Source organism: Mobula birostris, chromosome 1 (assembly GCF_030028105.1).
Source record: "Mobula birostris isolate sMobBir1 chromosome 1, sMobBir1.hap1, whole genome shotgun sequence".
NCBI classification, from domain to species: Eukaryota; Metazoa; Chordata; class Chondrichthyes; order Myliobatiformes; family Myliobatidae; genus Mobula; species Mobula birostris.
The window spans coordinates 32,720,862-32,739,760 of record NC_092370.1 but is presented as its reverse complement, the minus strand read 5'-3'; the positions used below and the strand labels follow the sequence as shown (position 1 = coordinate 32,739,760).

Genomic DNA, 18,899 nt, shown 5'->3' with positions numbered 1-18,899 from the left:
TCAGTAGGAAGAAGAGAAAGAAAAAGTTTTGTTTAAATCGTGATAGATTAGGAAACACCAATGTACATGGGCGTTCTATATGCATTTGTAAACCAGTCTCTGAAAGCAAAAGTGCAGGTGCAGCAAGCAGTTAAGATACTAAATAGTAAGTTGGCGTTTATATAAGAAATTTGGCACACAGGAACAAGGGTATCTTACTGTAATTATTAAGGAGCATAGTGAGGCCATACCCAAAGTACTTAGTGCTATTTCAGTCTTCATTTAGAAAGGATGTGTGCTAGAGGGAGTGCAACCAAGGTGCACTGATTCCTGGGTGGGCAAGACTATCACATGAAAGGAGATTAGATTGCTGAATTTTAGGAATATGACAGGAAATTTCATTAAAACCTCAACACTTCTGATAAGGCTTGACAGCTAGTTTCAAGGAGTGCCTTTCCCCTGAAGTTGCAACCTCAGGTTGCAGGCAAAGACAAACACGGCAGAGATGAGGAGCAACTCCTTCACTCAGAAGGAGAATCTGTGGAACTCACTGCCACAGACAGTGATTTCATAACAAAGTAAATTTCAAAATTCAAAGTGAATGTATTACCAATGTACATGTCACCATATACAACCCTGGGATTCACTATATTGCAGCATTCACAGCAGAACAAATACAATAGAATCAATTAAAAACTGCACACAAAAACTGACAAACAACTAATGTGCAAAATATGGTACACACAAACAAACAAATAACACTGAAGACATGAGTTGTAGAGTCTTTGAAAGTGAGTCCATAAGTTGTGGAATAAACTCTTGAGTTGAGGCGAGTCTAATTATCCACGTTGGTTCAGCAGCCAGATGATTGAAAGCTAATAACTGTTCCTGAATCTGGTGGTGTGGGACCCAAGGTTCTGGTACCTCCTTCCCTTTAGAGCAGGGGGTCCCAACAGTTTTTTATGCCATGGAACAATACCATTAAGCAAGGGGTCCATGGACCCCCCAGGTTGGGAACCCCTGCTTTAGACAGATAGCAGACAGATCTCTGGATATTAAAACAAATAGTATAGTGAGTCAGTAGGATCACATTACTGAGGTAGGTCACCTGTCACAATTGTTGACAGCCAAATGACCATCACCTGCTCTAATTTTTCGATATTTACATGCTGAAACACCAAGATGCAAATGGAATAGGCAATTCACATACGAGAACATCAACACAAATCCATGGGCCAAACAGTTTGCTTCCCTTCGTTATTTTCCACATACACCTTGTTACAGTGAACACACCCAATGAAGTCTCTAGATGGGAAGTCTCGTGTTATTACTGTATGGTCTTGTCTTGCCTTTGAAGATCGAAAACACACCTGCTTTTCTGTGTGTTGGCAGGATTTAATGCTCTGATCTGGTTACCAGATAAAGTAATCCTTAAATTAACGACTCAAATCAGTCATTGACAAACACAAAGCTGAGCTTCTGGCAAATTAGAATATCACCAGCAAAAACAATGAACTACGCAGTCCGGATTACTATACGTTATGAATCAAAAACGTGGCAGATGGCAGCAATTCACAACTTGCAAAAGAGCGAGGAAGAGAAATTGAACAATGATATCAATCACATTCTAATGCTCAGCAAGCTGCAGTCATTCAGATATTTTATACTATCAAAGTCTTCAGACAGCAGAAAACTTAAGACAATGGCATTTTTGCAGAGAGCTTGCTATCTGAAACGCAGCAAGTTGTGAAAATTAACAGGAGACCGTAGGGTTGGGTAGTGTTGCAGAGACAGGGATCCTGCTTAAGGACTTCAACAGTTTAGGAGAGTGGGTAAAGTGGCAGGTGGAACCCAACAGGGTGAAGAGTAAGATTATGCACTTTGCTACATGGAATAAAAGCGTGGCTCATTTTTGAAATGGAGACAGAATTCAGAAATTGAAGGTGCAAAGGAACTTGGAAGTTCTTGTTCTGAATTCCCTCAAAACTGAATTGGTAATAAGGAAACCAAATGCAATGTTAACATTTATTCTGAAAGCATTCAAAGATAAAAACAAGGATGCAATGCTGAGACTTTATAAAGCATTGATCAGACCGCATTTGGAATATTCTAAGCAACTTTTGGGTACGATACTTAAAGAAAGATGTGCTGCGCCTCAAAGTCAAGAAGAGGTTCGCAAGAATAATATGAATCAAAAGGCTTAGCGTATGAGAAGTATCCGGCAGCTCTGGACCTGTACTCGATACAGTACAATCTAGAAGGATTGGGTGTGGGGGAGAGGGGAGGGAACAGTATCTCACTTACTGAATGGCGGAGCAGGCTCGACTGACCAGATGGCCTACTCCTGCTATTTCTTACATTCTTAAACATACTAGAAAGAGTGGATGTGGAGAGGATGTTTCCATTAGTAGCTGGTGCTGCCCTCAAGTGTTCGCTCGGTGGAAGAAAAGCTGGATTGCGTGCGTTTGTCCATCTGCAGACTGCTGTGAGCTGCTTGTTCGTGCCAATAACACCCATACACCATTTTTTTTAGTGTGAGTGTATGTTTATTGCTATCTTATATGTGCCTTGTGCTGTGTATGACTGTTGGTATTGTGTTTTGCACCTTGGCCTCAGAGGAACACTATTTCATTTGGCTGCATTCATGTATGGTTGAATGATAATTAAACTTAAACTTGAAAGGACACCCCTCAGCCTCCTCCAATCCCGGAAAAACCGTCCCAGCCTATTAAATGAGCAGCCAGAGGAAGCAGTTATGGGAGATATATTAACAATATTTAAAAGCCACCCGGACATATACATGGATGAGAAAGGTTTAGACGGGATATGGCAAAATGCAGACAAATGAAATTAGCTTAGATGATCAGGATCTGTTGGTGTGCTGTATGACTCTTTATAGTTTCCTGTTTTAACTCAAGGCCTTCAAATTCTGCCATCATTGCAAACCTTTTCCATACACTCTCTTGCTTTATCACACCCATTGATATGGCAACAACCAGAACTACACACCACATTCATAACTAACATTATGTACAACTGTAATATGGCATCCCATTTCTTGTATCCAATGCCTCAAGCAAAGAAGGAATGCAATGCCATACACCTTCACCACACCGACCGTCTATGTTGCCACAATACACTTGCACTCCTAGATCTCTTGGTTCTATTCTCCATGGTTCTGGCACTCACTGTAACTATGCTGTCCTGGTTTAACTTCCCAAAATGCATGACATTGAATGTGCCTAAGTTAAATTCCATCTGCTACTCTCTTTCCAAATTGATCTTGATCTGGTTGTAATCTCAAACAAACTTCTTCGCCACAAGACTACCAATTTTAATGTCATCTGCAAATTTAATAATCATGTCACCTATGTTCTCAGCCTTTTGATGCAACTGAGTGACTTGCTTGGCACTTCAGAGAGGGGAGTACAATTGGCCTTCTTGCTGTGAAATGACACGGCTTACAGGTCAGCCAAACAACACGAACAAGTTTCCTTCCTTCGAAAAGATTGTGTCACGTTCAAGTATCTTAAAAATCCACACGGTCACAATTGTATTGCCGGACATTCAGTTATATTCACATTCTGAAACAGCCAAAGGAAGAATACGAACATATTTGCTATAGTATCTGCTCAGTTAAGGGTATAACCCATGCACTAACACACACTCTAACTTTTAATATGAGACATTCTATTCAATGGGACTAATACAGGTATGCAAGAGATATTATACGTAAGCCATATTATATCTCTCAGGTTGAGAAAATTAAGTGTCAGACCCTAGCACTTAGGCAGCAAAAATCAAAAATTTTAAAAAGGAATCACCAAGGATAAAGAGTAGTCCCTAATCAAGTGTAGAAAGACTGCATCCCAACAGTTCAGTTAGATCCCTTTGGAAGTTAACCTTGCTGCATGGTTGCTGTTTCCGAAGCTGCAACTACTTTCAGTGATTGGTACGTTTGTACTTCAAGATTCCTTGTCCACTAACCCCACCTGGTCTCTCACTCTCCAAGGAACAAGTAATCTCCCTTTTCTTTTGACCAAAATGTATTACTTTACATCTGAGTTCAAATTCAATTGCCAATTTTGCAAATCTATTAAGCAATCACATGTAAGGGGTTTCTTCTTCTATGTTACTGCTAAGGCTAATAAAAATGGCTTCTTTATTATGTTAACTGCTGGGAAAGTGCTCCTCTCTCGCAGCTTGTTTGGGTTATATTACTGATAATGAGAATTGTATTCATTTGCTAACCAATTGGAATAGATGTTATTCTTTCTTCTGTGCCTGTAAGCTATTGTTTTCGCGGGCTTTGGGGCAGAAAGCGTGATGGGGACAGAGAGAGGAGACGCGATGCTGTAAGGTGGGTGAAGGAACAGACCCCGAGCGGGAGTCCCAGGCCCAGGGTATTCGGGAGGAGAACCGAGGAGGAAGGACGTGCTGGATGTGCTCTGATCAACCACCGTAGTTGATCCCAGGCGACGGGTCGAGGGGGTCGGAGGAGATCGTATGGTGGAAAGACCCTGTTCATTGAGCTCCAACGGTTGTGCACAAAGTGGTTGAACTCTGATAAGTTTGGCGCCTTTTACGTTCCTTTTGTATTATATCCCTATTAATTACATAGTTCCAGTAAGATCTACAAATTGTATTCTGTAAATCACATACGGTGTACTGTTTGTTATTTGGCATGGTGGGGTACACCACACAGCATCTACACAAACTCAATTACAGAGTTTGGAGGGGCCGAAGGCTTCTCCCCCTTGACGGAAGCGAGCTGAGTGAGCCTGAGGCTTACCGGGGGCTACCCACACAAAATGCTGGAGGAGCACAGCTGGATAACCAGGAGGAATCAATGTCCTTTTTTTTTGATTTCCAATTCCCCTCAGTGTTGATTAGCCCTTCATCCCAACAGGATCTGAAAACAGAAAAACTGCAGTATTGATTCCCAAGTCTAAATGTCAACATGCATCATGGACCGCAATGATGCTAAGGACCTCCACTCCACACGTTCTTAGGCTGCCATTGACTCCCACTCTCCACTCTGAAGCTAGCTGGCTATATGTTCTGTCAAGAGGCAACTTACTCTGCCTGTCTGACTTTACTTATTTGTCTATCAGCTCTGCCCCCTCCGTTGACTCTTTTAAGTCCAGGCTCAAAACTTACCTTTATTCACTAGTGTTTGAATCTTCCTGTGGTTGATTTTTGGCTTGTGCTTAGGCTCACGTGTTGTTTATTTTGTGCCTATAAGCTGTGTGCCTTGTTGTTTATACCTGTGTTTCTTATATTTGTGATTTTAGCTACCTGTTATGGATTGTACAGCACTTTGGTCAACATGGGTTGTTTTTAAATGTGCTTTATAAATAAATGTGACTTGACAACTTATTATTGAGTAATTTACTGTAGATTTATTGAAAAATCTAGGTAAATTATAGTTACTGCTTTTATCATCAAGGAAGATCCCTGCTCAGAATCAGGTTTAATATCACTGGCATATGCCATGAAATTTGTTGTTTTGCAACAACAGTAAATTGCAATACATAATAATAAAAGCCATAAATTACAAGTACACCAAAAAAAACTAAATTAAGTAAGTAGTGCAAAAAGAGAGGGAAAAATACTGAGGTTGTGTTTATGGGATCATTGTCCACTCAGAAATCTGTTCTCACTCTTCACTATTACACTTTCTAAATTCATTTAGAGATACAACACTGCCTTCCAGCCCACCGAGTCTCACAGCCCAGCAGCTCACCCACTGAACAACAACCTCATCACAGGACAACTTACCAGGACTGATTAACCTTCCAGCCCACCGAGTCTCACAGTCCAGCAGCTCACCCATTGAACACCAACCTCATCACAGGACAATTTACCAGGACTGATTAACCTGCTACGCTACCGTGGCACCCAAAAACATCACAAATGTTTTGTTCCCTCTTTTGACAGGGACTGTCAAATTTCTTCATTACACCAATATACCAAATGGTCTAATTCCCTGCACACCTTTGTTTCCCATTGAGAACCACCAGTTTTCTGGCACTGCATCTTTCTCTAATTATTAATAACGTGCATTAATAACAATGCTTTTGCTTCCCTCGGTGTGATCACCAAGGACATGCCCTGTTCTCGTTGCTATCATCAAGGAGGAGCAGCAGCCTGAAGACACACACTCAGCACATCAAAAACTCCACTGTCAGATTACTGATGAACAATGAACCCATGAACACTTTCTCAGTAATTCTTTCCCTCTCTTTTTACACTACTTAATTTAATTTTCTTTTTAATATATTCTTATTGTAATTTACAGTTTTTATTATGTATTGGAATATACTGCTGCTGCAAAGCAACAGAAAATTTCACGGCATACGCCAGTAATATTAGACCGCTATTCTGATTCCAAGGTGACATCAAGTTCAATTACCTTAATATATCCAGTTTCTATTTTAACTATATCTTATTATTAATCTTGTCATTTAATGTCATCTCTACCTGTTCCGGCTCTCTAATAAATACTGAAGCAAATTAAGGGTTTAATATTTCTTCCATTGCTATGTCACTGAAATTTTAGAAGACATAGGAGTCCATACAGTGCTCCTTGTGGATCAAAAAATGCTGTGTAACCTACTCCAATCTTCTGGAGTCAGATCTGCTGACGTACAAGTGACAACTCCCCAACCATTCATCCAGGTACTTTTTAAAAAGATGCAATTTCTGCCTCTACCATCCTTCCAGCCTGCAAGCCTCAAACCTCCAACACAGGTGAAAAGAATTTTCACCATCCCTTCTCTTATCCTTCTGCCATTTCCTTTAAACCTCATGTTTGAACTTATAACTGGGAAAAAGGTACTTTCAATTCATTCTCACCAAGCACTCCAGACTTCAATACCACAATTGTCAACCTTGGCTCATCTGTTCCAGAGAACGTAATGTCAACTTATCCAAACTTACCTCATGACTAAAATTCCCAGTTCTGGCAATATCCTCAAATCATTCTTGTGATGTAGTCAGAACTGTACACTTTACTCATGCTATCGTATATGAAGCTTATTGAACTATAAGTACAACTTTCCTGCCTTTATATTCTATGTCGCAAATAATAAAATATCTACTTAAAGTAACACACATCAAAGTTGCTGGTGAACGCAGCAGGCCAGGCAGCATCTCTAGGAAGAGGTGCAGTCGACGTTTCGGGCCGAGACCCTTCGTCAGGACTAACTGAAGGAAGAGCTAGTAAGAGACTTGAAAGTGGGAGGGGGAGAGGGAGATCCAAAATGATAGGAGAAGACAGGAGGGGGAGGGATGGAGCCAAGGGCTGGACAGGTGATTGGCAAAAGGGATGTGAAAGGATCATGGGACAGGAGGCCCAGGGAGAAGGAAAGGGGGGGAGGGGGGGTAAAACCCAGAGGATGGGCAAGGGGTATAGTCAGAGGGACAGAGGGAGAAAAAGGAGAGAGAGAGAGAAAGAAATGTGTGTATATAAATAAACAACGGATGGGGTACGAGGGGGAGTGGGGCATTAGCGGAAGTTAGAGAAGTCAATGTTCATGCCATCAGGTTGGAGGCTACCCAGACGGAATATAAGGTGTTGTTCCTCCAACCTGAGTGTGGCTTCATCTTTACAGTAGAGGAGGCCATGGATAGACATGTCAGAATGGGAATGGGACATGGAATTAAAATATGTGGCCATTGGGAGGTCCTGCTTCCGCCACCTCCAACGGGATCCCACCACTAAGCACATCTTTCCCCCTCCCCCCCCCCCACTTTCCACAGGGATCACTCCCTACGCAACTCCCTTGTCCATTCGTACCCCCCCATCCCTCCCCACCGATCTCCCTCCTGGCACTTATCCTTGTAAGCGCAACAAGTGCTACACATGCCCTTACACTTCCTCCCTTACCACCATTCAGGGCCCCAGACAGTCCTTCCAGGTGAGGCAACACTTCACCTGTGAGTCGGCTGGGGTGATATACTGCGTCCGGTGCTCCCGATGTGGCCTTCTATACATTGGTGAGACCCGATGCAGACTGGGAGATCGTTTCACTGAACACCTACGCTCTGTCCGCCAGAGAAAGCAGGATCTCCCAGTGGAACCATGTATTCAGCCTTATGGAATCCCATTGTTAACAGCTTTCTAAACATAGAAACAACCATTTCCTGCTATGGAGCCAAGTGATCACTCTTTTGGATCAGATGCTTCGTTATTCAATTTACCATTCTGAGCTATGGTACTGTCCTGTCAATTCTTAAACCAGTCTGGCCATTCTCCTCTGACCTCCCTCATTAACAGGACATTTTTGCCCACAGAACTGCCAATCACTGGATGATTTTTTTTTTTGTTTATACACCATTCTGTGTAAACTTTAGAGGTTGTTGTGTGTGAAAATCCCAGGATTTCTGATATACTCAAACCACCCCATCTAGCACCAACAACCATTCCATGGTCAAAATCACTGGAGATTAAATTTATTCCCCTTTCGGACGTTTGGTCTGAACATCAAATGAACCTCTTGACCACTTCTACATGCCTTTTATGCATTGAGTTGCTTCCACAATTGGCTATTTAGATATTTGCTTTAACAAGCATGTGTAGCTAATTAAGTGGCCACCAGGTGTATATTTTATTGCATTTTTCTGACGATCATTTTAAATGCTTATTGTTGTTACTCTGTTACTGTACTCTGTTACTGTTTCTTCCCAAATTCCATTCTAAAAGCTTCGGAAAGTTTTTTGTCAATGTATTAGCCTGTTAATCATAACTGTATCTCCATCAATTAAAGGCTTATTTTATTATAGTTACGATTGCCCAGATGCTTCCTTATTTCTATACCCCTTGGAAAACGCTCAGATCCATTCCCCAATAGAGAATCCTCATTTATTAGTTTTTTAACGTATTGGATCAGAAAAGAATCCTGTAGAGATGAACCAGCATATCAGAGGGAGATTGAACACCTGGCTGATTGGTGTCATAATAAAAACCTCTCAATGTCATGAGCCAGTCCTCACTGGAGAATCAGAGATGGAGAGGGTTAGCAAATTTAAATTCCTAGGTGTTACTATGTCAGGGGACCTGTCCTGGGCCCAGCACACAAGTGTAATTACGAAGAAAAAATGACCGTGCCTCTACTTCCTTAGGAGTCTGCAGAGATTCAGCATGATGTCTAAAACTTTGACTAAACTTCAGTAGATGTGTAGTGGAAAGTATATCGACTGGCTGCATTTCAGCCTGGTATGAAAACACCAATGCCTTTGAACGACATTGCGAGAGTGGCTCAGGGTAAGAGTGGAGCTCTGAGGTTTTGGCTCGAGAGGCTTCGGTGAGCAGAGGCTGAGGACGAACTTGCTCCCAGTGAGGTAAGGCCGGGTAAGTTCCTTTAATTAACTTAGGAGTAGGTAATGGAGGCAGCAGTCAGGGCAGTCGAGTGTTCTGTATGCAGTACGTGGGAAGTCAGGGACAGCACAATTGTCCCTGATGACTACACCTGTAAAAGGTGCATTCAGCTGCAGCTCCTGACAAACCGAGTTAGGGAACTGGAGCTGGAGCTGGATGAACTTCGGATCATTCCTGAGGCAGAGGCAGAAATAGACAGGAGTTTCAGGGAGACAGTCACCCCTAAGAGTCAGGAGGCAGGTAGCTGGGTGTCTGTCAGGAAAGGGAAGGGGAATTGACATGAAGAGCAGAGCACCCCTGTGGCTGTTCTCATCAACAATAAATATACCGTTTTGGATACTGTTGGTGGGGACGACCTACCAGGGACAAGTTGTAGTGGTCGCATCTCCAGCACCGAGGCTGGACCCTCAGCTCAGAAAGGAAGGAGAAAAGAGGAGAGCAGTAGTGATAGGGGATTCAATAGTTAGGGGGACAGATAAGAGGGTCTGTGTGAGAGATCGAGAATCCCGGATGGTCTGTTGCCTCCCCGGTGTCAGGGTCCACGATATCTCGGATCGAGTTCTCGGTATTCTCAGGAGAGAGGGTGAGCAGCCAGATGTCATGGTCCATGTAGGGACCAATGGCAGGGATAGGAAGGAAGAGGAGGTCCTGCAAAGAGAGTTTAGGGAGTTTGGTGCTAAGTTGAAGGACAGGACTTCCAGGGTTGCAATCTCAAGATTGCTGCCTGTGCCACATGCTAGTGAGGCTAGAAATAGGAAGATAATGCAGCTAAATACGTGGCTAAGGAGATGGTGCAGGACGGAGGGCTTCATGTTTCTGGACAATCGGGCTTTGTTCCAGGGAAGGTGGGACCTGTTCTGACGGGACGGTTTGCACCTGAACTGGAGGGGGACTAACATCCTTGCGGGTAGATTTGCTAGTAGTGTTAGAGCAGACAGTGAGGTGGATGAGGATAAAGGTCATGTGAGGACTGCATGTATAGACAGAAATCAAAGGTTTGTACCTGATAGAAATGTTATCATGTGTATCTATTTCAACACAAGGAGTATTGCAGGTAAAGCAGATGAGCTAAGGCGTGGATTGGCACGTGGGATTACGACATTATTGCTATTAGTGAGACTTGGTTGCAGGAGGGGCAGGACTGGCAGCTTAATGTTCCAGGGTTCCGTTGTTTCAGACGTGATAGAGGGGGAGGGATGAAAGGGGAAGGAGTAGCATCACTAGTCAGGGAAAATACCACAGCTGTGCATAGACAGGACAGCCCAGAGGGCTTGTCTACAGAGGCCATATGGGTGGAGCTGAGGAACGGAAAAGGTGTGACCACACTAATAGGTTGTATTATAGACCGCCCAATAGTCAGATAGAATTGGAGGAGCAAATCTGTAGAGAGATTGCAGACCGATGTAAGAAACAGAAATTTGTAATATTAGGGGATTTTAACTTTCCACATATTGACTGGGACTCCCACACTGTGAAAGGGCTAGATGACTTGGAGTTTGTCAAATATGTTCAGGAAAGTTTTCTAAATCAATATATAGAGGTACCAACAAGAGAAGATGCAACACTTGATCACCTATTGGGGAACCAGACAGGTCAGGTAACAGAAGTATGTGTAGGCAAACATTTTGGGTCCAGTGGCCATAATATCATTAGTTTCAAGTTAATTATGGATAAAGATGGGTCTGGTCCTCGAGTTGAATTGGAGAAGGGCCAATTTTGTGGAAATGAGAGAGGATCTAGGAAGAGTGGATTGGGATAAGTTGTTTTCTGGCAAGGATGTGTTCAGTAAGGCAAAATTTTGAGAGTGCAGAGTTTGCATGTTACTGCCAGGATTAAAGGCAAAATTAACAGGCATAGGGAACCTTGGTTTTCAAGGGATATTGGCGATCTGGTTAAGAAAAACAGAGAGGTGTATAGCAGGTATAGGCAACAAAGAACAAATGAGGTACTTGAAGAGTATAGAAAATGTAAGAAAATACTAAAGAAGAAAATCAGGAAGGCAAAAAGAAGACATGAGGTTGCTTTGGCAGATAATGTGAAGGTAACCCCGAAGGGATTCTACAAGTTTATTAAAAGGATAGTAAGGGACAAAATTGGTCCCCTAGAAGATCAGAGTGATTGTCTATGTGTGGAGCCTCACGAGATGGGGGAGATCTTAAACAGTTTTTTTGCATCAGTATTTACTCAGGAAACTGGCATAGCATATATGGAAGGAAGGGAAACAAGCAGCAGTGTCATGTATACAGAGATTAAAGAGGAGGAGGTGCTTGCTGCCTTACAGTGAATAAAGGTAGATAAATCCCCCGGGCCTGACATGATATTTCCTCAGACCTTGAGAGAGACTGGTGTAGAAATTGCAGGGGTCCTGGCAGAAATATTTAAAATGTCCTTAGCCACGGGTGCGGTGCCGGAGGATTGGAGGGTAGCTCATGTTTTTCCGTTGTTTAAAAAAACGCTCCAAAAATAAACCAGGTAATTACAGGCCGGTGAGCCTGACATCAGTAGTAGGTAAATTATTGGAAGGTATTCTGAGAGAGTGGATATACAAGTATTTGGACAGCCAAGGGCTGATTAAGGATAGTCAGCATGGCTTTGTGCGTGGTAGATCGGGTTTAACTTATCTTGTAGAGTTTTTCGAGGAGGTTACCAAGAAAGTAGATGAAGGAAAGGCTGTGGATGTTGTCTACATGGACTTTAGTAAGGCCTTTGACAAGGTCCCACATGGGAGGTTAGTTCAGAAGGTTCAGACACTAGGTATCCATGGACAGGTAGTAAACTAGATTCGAAATTGGCTGTGTGGGAGAAGACAGAGAGTGGTAGTGGATGATTGCTTCTCAGACTGCAGGCCTGTGACTACTGGTGTGCCTCAGGGATCTGTGCTGGGAGCATTGTTGTTTGTTGTCTATATCAATGATCTAGATGATAATGTGGTAAATTGGATCTACAAGTCTGCTGATGACACTAAGATTGGAGGCATTGTGGACAGCAAGGAAGGATTTCAAAGCTTGCAGAGGGATCGGGACCAACTGGAAAAATGGGCCAGAAAATGGCAGATGGAATTTAATGCAGACAAGTGGGAGGTGTTGCATGTTGGAAGGACAAATTAAGGTAGGACATACACAGTAAATGGTAGGGCACTGAGGAGTGCGGAGGAACAAAGGGATCTGGGAGTTCAGATACATAATTCCCTGAAAGTGGCATCACAGGTAGACAGGGTTATAAAGGCGGCTTTTGGCATCCTTGCATTTATAAATCAAAGTACTGAGTATAGGAGTTGGGATGTTATGGTGAGGTTGTATAAGACATTGGTGAGGCCAAATTTGGAGTATTGTGTGCAGTTCTGGTCACCTAACTATAGGAAGGATATCAGTAAGATTGAAAGAGTGCAGAGAAGATTTACTAGGATATTGCCGGGTCTTCAGGAGTTGAGTTACAGGGAAAGATCGAACAGGTTAGGACTTTATTCCTTGGATCGTAGAAGAATGAGGGGGGATTTGATAGAGGTTTACAAAATTATGAGGGGTATAGACAGAGTAAGTGCAAGAAGGTTCTTTCCACTTAGATTAGGAGAGATAAATACAAGAGGACATGGCTTTAGGGTGAAAGGGGAAAGGTTTAGGGGGAACTTCACTCAGAGAGTGGTGGGAGTATGGAACAAGCTGCCATCTGATGTGGTAAATGCAGGCTCACTCTTAAGTTTTAAGAATAAATTGGATAGATACATGGATGGGAGAGGTCTGGAGGGTTATGGACTGGGTGCAGGTCAATGGGACTAGCGGAATAAAGTTTTGACCCAGACTAGAAGGGTCGAATGGCCTGTTTTCTGTGCTGTAGTGTTCTATGGAAAACCTACAAAAAGTTTGAGTTCACCCCAGTCCATAGCAGGTAAAGCCTTCCCCACCATTGAGCACATCTACATAAAATGCTATCACAGGAAAGAAACATCCATTAGCAAGGTTCCCATTCAGACATGCTCTCTTCTCGCCACTGCCATCAGAAAGAAGGTGCAAGAGCCTCAGGACACACACCACCAGGTTCAGGAACAGTTTCTACCCCTCAATTATCAGGATCTTGAACCAAAGGGGATAAATTGACTTGCCCCACCATTGAAATGTTTCCACAACCAATTAACTCACTCACAAGGAAGGGTCATCTCATGTTTTCATTATTTATTGCTATTTATTTGTATTTGTGTTTGCATTTGCACTTGCACTTGCACCATTAGTTGTCTACTGCACTCTGACTGAACGCCCTGGTTGGGCGGTCTTTCATTGATTCTGTATCGTTAATATTCTATAAATTTGTTGAGTATGCCCACAAGAAAATGAATCTCAGGGTGACATGAATATGGTGACATACATGTAGTTTGATAATAAATTTTACTTTGAACTCTTTAAACACTGTTGAAACTCTATTCCCCAAAACCCAAACTTGCCTCTTCTGTTCAGTTCAATAAAACTCTCTGGAGATTTCAGACATCTCTTTCCACATCCCCATACCAGACACCCCCAATATTTCTACATATATATCTTTCTTCATTTGTATTATTAGGTGATGTATCAGAATCAGGCTTATTAACACCGGCATGTGCCATGAAATTTGTTAACTTAACAGCACCAGATCAATGCAATACATAATCTAGAAGAGAAAAAAAAATTAATAAGTAAATAAATTACAGTATACATATATTGAATAGATTTTTAAAATGTGCAAATTATGTCTATTAATATGATTTGATACTTCATGACACATTTCCCATTCACAGGGTTTTTATTTATCCGTCCTAGAGCCATCTCCTTTTGGTTAAGTACCGTTGTGCTAATTGAAAAGAGCATTGGTTCTCCACCTCCTCCTTACAAACATGCTACATGCTGTGGTGATTTGTTCCCAATCCTGATTCTTCAGCAATCATGTCTCTGTAATTCCTATTACGACCCCTTTCGTCACAATGCATGACTGCCTCCAGCCCCCATTTCATGAATCAGAATCAGATTTATTATCACTGGCATATGTTGTGAAATTTGTTAACTTAGCAGAAGCAATACATAATATAATAGAAAATAATAAATAAGTAGATCAATTACAGTATATGCATATTGAATAGATTAAAAATCGAATAAAAACAAAATATATATTAACAAAGTGAGGTAGTGTTCACGGTTTCAATGTCCATTTAGGAATCAGACAGCAGAGGAGAAGAAGCTGTTCCTGAATCACTGAGTGTGTGCCTTCAGGCTTCTGTACCTCCTACCTGATGGTAACAGTGAGAAAAGGGCATGCTCCCTGGGTGCTGGAGGTCCTTAATCACAGACGCTGCCTTTCTGAGACACCGCTCCTTGAAGATGTCCTGGGTACTTTGTAGGCTGGTACTCAAGATGGAGCCAACTAAATCTACGACCCTCTGCAGCTTCTCACAGTCTTGTGCAGTAGCCCGCACCCATAGATGGAGCCTATCAGAATGCTCTTCATGGTACATCTATAGAATTTTTTTGAGTGTTTTTGTTGGCATTCCAAATTTCCTCAAACTCCTAATGAAGTACAGTCACTGTCATGACTGCCATTGTGGGCACTTCTGTGAAGTTGAATTGGGATTTCCAATCACTTTATCATTAACTTCCCTTTTTGAATCCTGTCCTACAACTTCATGCAATCTCTTGCCAACATGCTATGCTTTCATTTTCCATTTTGTTTAAAACTACATGTTTTTTTTGTGGAGTCTTGCTCTTCCTAATAGCAAACCTTTGCTCTTTCTCTGACACACTATCTCATCCAGATTCTGGTGGGGCCATCCTACCAGTACAGGTTTCAGAAATGGTGCTCATGACCAATGAAGTAGACCAGGTTGCTCACTTAAGGCAAACAGCAAGTGCTGAATTTGCTTCTGCCCAGCATTGCACAAGGATCCTGCCACATGCAGTGAACTAGATTTACTCACTGTCAGCTTGGAAGAAATTTTCCACATTGTTTCCTGACGGGCCCATTTTTAAAAACTTCTTTTAACCATTCCCTGCATATGTTAATCCTCTCTTGCCTAACCAACTGTTGGCAAAAAAATTAAAGTATATTCATTTCCGCTCATGCCATTCACAAATGTAGTATCTCGTAAGTCTTTGTAGCCAATTAAGTATTCTAACATGCTGTCACTGTTACAATGCAAAGCATGCAGCTGTAAATTTGTATGCAACAAACTCCACATGAAGAAATAAATATTTGCTAGGATAAAAAGAAAATTTCAAGGCACTATTTCACCTGAGAAAACATAGACTTCATGTTAATACCTCACCTGTAAGACTGCACTACTGACAATGTAGAATTCCTTGAGTACTGCACTGGCCATTATGAAATCTTTGCACTCGAATCCCTGGAGTGGAACTTGAACCCACAACTTTCAAATTCCAAACAAGTATAAAACTGTACCACAATAGGCTTTTTGAATTCAAACTCAACTTCATCATCAAGAAGTACAAAAGCAGCAGATGCACAGGAATGCCTCTATTTGCTGGTTTCAGTGTAAATCACACAGCATCCTGCTTTGGTGATATACAAAGTCATCACCATCATCATCATCTCTGGGTCTAAATTTGGGAACACCCCACTCAAATTAATTTGGGAATACTTAGAACTGGTTCAGCCTGCCTTGCTGCGCTGCTATTAAGAAAAAAAAACACACTAAAGTTAAATGTCTACTACACAATCTACTAGACAAACTCAGCAGGTCAAGCAGCTTCAGTGGGTTGAAAGAAATTGTATTGACATTGGGGTTTCAACCTGAAATATTGACAAATTTCTTCCCCCCCCCCCACAGATGCTGCTCGACCCACTGAGCTCTTCCAGTAAACCTTACTCCAGATTCCAGCATGTGCAGCCTCATATGCATTAGATATGTAAACATTAGCTATTCTTATTAGCAATATTTCAACTTAAAGGTTTAACTTTTTCACCAGAATCAATGCACTTGGAAATGATGCAATGAGCTTCCTTTAAAGATTATTGGCATATTAACACCACACAAGTGTTTTACATCAACATAAACATAGCTTTCATTGGGCATTGCAGAGAACAGCACAGGAAAAGTCCCTTCGGCACATGATTCTGGCTGAACACAATGCCAAATTAAAGTAACTTCATTTGCCTGCACCTGGTCCTACCATCCCCTGCCTGTTCATGTGTCTGCCTAAATACCTCCTAAACAATACTACTGTATTTGCTCACACCAACTTCCCTGGAAAGGCATACCAGGTACTTAGTACCCTCGCTGTAAAAAAAAAACTTGCCTCATAAGTTTGAAAGTTTCTTCCTCTCACTTTAAAGTTATGGCCTCTGGTATTTGATATTTCCTCCCGTGAAAAAAAGAGCATGTACCCATCCGATGTCTCTTAAAATTTTATCAATTTCTATCAAGGCAGATTTCAACCTGCAATGTTTCAAAAGAAAGCAACTTTATGCAACCTCTCCTTATGAATCCCGACAACATCCCTGTGAAACTCTCCTGTACCCTTTTCAAAACGACCACAGTATTCCTGTAACACAGTGACCAGAACTGCATACAATGCTCCAAACACAGTTTCTGCACTTGCACCACAAGATCCCTAACAATACACCCAAGGGCGCTGCCATTTACTGCACACTTTCCTTTTACATTTGACTTCCCAAAGGGCAATTACCTCACACCTGCCTGGATTAACCTCCACAACTCTGTCATGGTTTGGAGGCTTGCGTGCCTCAACCACCCAGAAAGCTATTTTGGCTGGAGTCAGGGCTTTATTCTTCAGCTCTTGGTAGGGTCACCCAAGCCAAACAGGTCAAAGGGTAGAGGTCAGAGGATCAGATGTTCATCTGAGAAAACAAAACTATTACAGAAACAGTAAATGAAGAATCCTTCTGCATTTGAGTGGCCAAGGATAGGCAGAGACAGAGGACCTTCATTGCTGCCCTGAATGCCAGCAGCATAACAGGCAGTAAGTGAACAGATCAAGTTCCATCTGCCATTACTGCACACACATTTCCAATCTGTCTACATCCTGGCTCTCTATAACCTTCCTCACCATCCACAATTACACAAACTTCCGTGTCATCTACAAACTTACTAATCAGCACAACAGCACTTTCATTCAGAATCACAAATGACGGAAGTTCCCTGTGGAACACCATTGGTCACAGATCTTCAGTCAAAATGACACCCCTCCACTAGAGCACTCCATATTCAATGGCCAAGCCAAGTGCATACATCTTGGACTTAATCTTCTGGATCAGACAACATCCCTACTCTTAATCATCTTCATTTCCTCAAAAGACATAATCAAGTTTGTAACACAGGTACAACACTCCCACTCTCACTATCGTCCATACTTTTCCAAATGTGAGTGAATGTTATGTCCAAGAAGCTCCTCCAATAATTTCCACATTGCTAATGTAGGCTCGCCAATTTATAATTTCATACATTAATCCCTTTTGCAAAGGAACAGTCCTCTGGAAACTTGCCTGTGGCTAAAGACGACACAATGACATCTGTCAAACACCCACCAATTTCAATAACTTGGGATGGACCCCATCAAGCATTGCAGAAAAAGTGGACAGTGCATGTAATGACATAATTACATTAATAAAGCAAAATAAAAAATCTCAGCATGACAGCATCATAAATACAGCATCCATAAGATATGTCAGTCAACACCTCCTCTCCCATCTGCCCTCTTCTGTCCCTCCACCAGCCTCTCTCCCCTCCTTTGCTCGCCCCCTCACCCATCTTCTACCACCCCCCAGCCGGCCTGTCTCTCCCCTGCACCCCCCGGCCCCTCTCCCTTGCGCTCCCATCTGCCCCCAGCCCCTCGCCGGCCCCTCTCCCCTACCTGAGGCCTGGAAGCGGCTCCAACATCGGCAAACACTAAAGAGAAATAACCCCACGGGGGGAGGAGGGAGCCAACCACTGCAACCACCCCCCCTCGTCCGCTTCACGGGCACCGCTCGCCTCCGCTACATTGACAACTCGAAGTCACTGCCACCCTGTCAGCCCCGGCCTGAGATCCCGCTTCCCACATCCTGTCCCCGGGACGTTCGCCACCCCACCCTCTCCACACCGCAGCTGCAGCCCCCGAGCCCTCCCGGTGCCTCGAAATGGTCGATCCCAGCTGCTCGCCACGCCCCCCTTTCTGACCAATGACACGGGGGAGAGACTTCAGCCAATCGAAATCTCGGCTTGATCCCATCCAATGGAAGATTGGCCAATTGACAGATTCGTCCGAGACCGGCCAATCGAAAGCTCAGACTGCTCCTGGACTTTGGGGTGCTCAAACCGAAAGTGGCCAATAGAAATCCCGTACTTAGTGCAGCAGTAACGCAACTTGTGGGCGGGGCATGATTGATGGCTCCGTTGTGCAGCGCACGGAGAGGAGCATCGCTGTAAACTGTATGCTCGATCGGCCGATCTACTGGTAGATTGCCTCTTAAAGGACATCAATGCCAATCACTCAACTTTATTCCCCTCCCCATTCCTGCCTCCTGCTCTGACACTTACATTTTCATCATCAGCAGTTTTACT

General features: G+C 42.8%; 1 protein-coding gene across 9 annotated transcripts in view; it reads right to left on the bottom strand.

Annotated features, from left to right (window-relative positions):
- stau2 (staufen double-stranded RNA binding protein 2) overlaps positions 1-18,439 on the bottom strand; it is a 364,656-nt gene extending 346,217 nt beyond the window's left edge. For all 9 annotated transcript variants that reach the window (XM_072253656.1, XM_072253677.1, XM_072253693.1 and 6 more), the window contains exon 1: positions 18,211-18,439. The gene's annotated coding sequence lies outside the window, so the exon portion shown is untranslated. The remainder of the gene's footprint in view (positions 1-18,210) is intronic.
- Positions 18,440-18,899: the final 460 nt, after the last annotated feature.